The following is a 2,839-nucleotide window of genomic DNA, read 5'->3' on the forward strand; positions in this document are numbered from 1 at the left end:
AAAGTCTTTGGCCCTCCTTTTTTTTTTTTTGTATTAACAAGTTTACTCAATATTGATAGAATACAAAATTTTATATGCAACACATTGACTTTAGTATTACAAAATTTAACCTTTTTATAAGCTATCTTATGGTGTTATTCTTTGCTTATCTGCTCTAAGCTATGATGTGTTACACCAACAGATCCCCTTCCCCACAGCTTTGTACTATGTACTTAAACAGGTGATTTCTTTCCTTTCAGCAAGGTGAAAAAAAAAAACACAAAAATTCCCACCAGGAAAAAAATGTTAGCCTAAATTCTGAGTTTCAACGTAAGATAGTACCAGAAATAGGTTATAGGTGACTTTTTTACCTGAATAATACTATATGAGGTTACAATGTTGGCCATAAGAAGACACATTTTCTTTTCATTAAACTTTTATTTTAATGGGTATCAAAATTTTGTGACAGATTTTTGGTCAAGTTGCTTCCATTAAAAAGCACTCATTTTAAAAAAAAAAAAACTAATAACTTAAAATTGCCACATACACACAACAAATTGGTCCACAAAACATTCTCCTTCCCTTCTGAAGGTTTTATGATGCATTGCTATCATTAGCCAGTCGTTTACTATTAAACTTAAATGGCCAATCAGCACAAACCATTCTGATCAAGACTGAGGTGTCAGGTATTGGGGAGATATTGGGCAGGTATTCATTTAGCCTTCTGAGCTTTCTGGGCAGACTTGGTGACCTTGCCAGCCCCAGCTGCCTTCTTGTCCATCACTTTGCTGACACCCCCTCCCCCCCACAGCAACTATCTCACATCACGAACAACAGAATGGCCCCAAGGACGATAGTCAGAGAAGCTCTCAAGACACATAGGTTCGCCAGGAACCATATCAATGATCTCAGCATCACCAGATTTCAAGAATGTGGGGCTATCTTCCAGCTTTTTTCCAGAATGACAATTAATCTCCTTCAGGTCAGGAAACTTTCAAGCAATGTGAGCTGTGTGACAATCCAGCACAGGTGCATATCCACCGCTGATCTGGCCTGGATGGTTCAGGATATTAACTTGAGCCGTAAAACCAGCTGCTTCCATTGGTGGGTCATTTTTGCTGTCACAAGCTACATTGGCATGATGAACATCTTTGCCAGATACATTCTTGACATTGAAGACCACGTTGTCCCCAGGAAGCATCTCACTCAAAGCTTCATGGTGCATTTGAACACACTTAACTTCTGTTGTAACACTGACTGTTACAAAGGTGACCACCATGCCCGGTTTAAGAACACCGGTCTCCACCTGGCCCACAGGGACAGTACCAATGGCACCAACTTTGTAGATGTCCTGGAGGGGCAGTTTGCAAGGGCTTGTCAATTGGACAAGTTGATGGCAGAATGCAATCCAGAGCTTCAAGTAACATGATTCCACTGGCATTGCCATCTTTACGGGTGACTTTCCATCCCTTGAACCAAGGCACATTAGCACTTGGCTCCAGCACACTGTCACCATTCCAACCAGAAATTGGCACAGATGCTACTCTTCAGGGTGATAGCCAATTTTCTTAATGTAGGTGCTGACTTCCTTAATGATTTCCTCGTATCTTTTCTGGTTTTATGGTGGCTTAGTGGAATCCATTTTGTTAACATCAACAATTAGTTGTTTCACACCGAGTGTGTAAGCCAGAAGGGCATATTCATGGGCCTGCCCATTCTTGGAAGATACCTGCTTCAAATTCACCAATGCCAGCAGCAGCAATTGGGACAGCACGGTCAGCCCGAGGTGTGCCTGTAATCATATTTTTGATAAATTCTCTGTGTCCTGGGGCATCAGTGATGGTCGCATAATACTTAGCTGGTCTCAGATTTCCTCAGGGAGATATCGATGGTGATACCACGTTCATGTTCAGATTTTAGTATATCCGAGACTCGGGTAGATTTGAAGGAGCCCTTTCCCATCTCAGCAGCCTCCTTCTCAAATTTTTTGATAGTTCTTTTGTTGATCCCACCACATTTGTAGATCAGACGACCAGTAGTGGTAGACTTGCCTGAGTCTACATGTCCAATGATGATGATGTTGATATGAGTCTTTTCCTTTCCCATTTTGATTTAGGTTTCATGGTGGTTTTCATGACACCTCTGTCCTGGTGGCAAATATGTTGTGAAAAAGTCTTTGGCCTCTTTTTAAATCAGGTTGTTCTTTCTTTCATGGATGGTGCTTTTTGTGTTGTACTCTATAAAGGCTACATACTGTATTTTTCCAATTATATGACATCCTGGAACAGGCAAATTCATGGAGACACTAAAAAGAGCAATGATTGACAGGGGTTAGGGAGGAGGGAAGGATGAATAAGTGGAACACAGAGGAATTTTAAGGACATGAAAATACTCTGTATAATACTTGACAGTATTGTCAAGTACTTGACTTGACAGTAGATACATATCATTTATACATTTGTCCAAATCCACAGAATGGACAACACCAAGACTGAGCTACGCCCATGTGAGCTATGGACTTTGGGCGATGATGTGTCAATGTGGGTTTATCAATGGTAACAGATGTACTATGACATATGATGTGGATAGTGGTGGAGGCCATGCAAATGTGGGGGCAGGTGCGAGGTTATGGGAAACCTCTGTACCTTCTGTTCACTTTTGCTGTGAACCTAAAACTGCTCTAAAAATTAGGTATTTAAAAAATACTACAACTTTAATAACTTGAGTAGTAATTAAAATAAGTAACTGTACATAATCTCCTGCACATAGAAGCCTTTTCCACGTATTAAAAATCTCAAGTGACATGCTCTAGAGCTTTTAGATGGGTTTCTGTTTTAAGAAAAAGAATTTTGAGGAAGAC

The 2,839-nt window shown here is 40.3% G+C and overlaps 1 pseudogene; it reads right to left on the bottom strand.

Moving 5' to 3' along the window:
- Positions 1-691: 691 nt before the first annotated feature.
- Positions 692-2,085, bottom strand: LOC129502028 (elongation factor 1-alpha 1-like; annotated as a pseudogene).
- Between the last annotated feature and the right edge of the window lie 754 nt (positions 2,086-2,839).

This window comes from Nyctereutes procyonoides, unplaced genomic scaffold (assembly GCF_905146905.1).
Source record: "Nyctereutes procyonoides isolate TBG_1078 unplaced genomic scaffold, NYPRO_anot_genome, whole genome shotgun sequence".
In the NCBI taxonomy this organism is placed as follows: domain Eukaryota; kingdom Metazoa; phylum Chordata; class Mammalia; order Carnivora; family Canidae; genus Nyctereutes; species Nyctereutes procyonoides.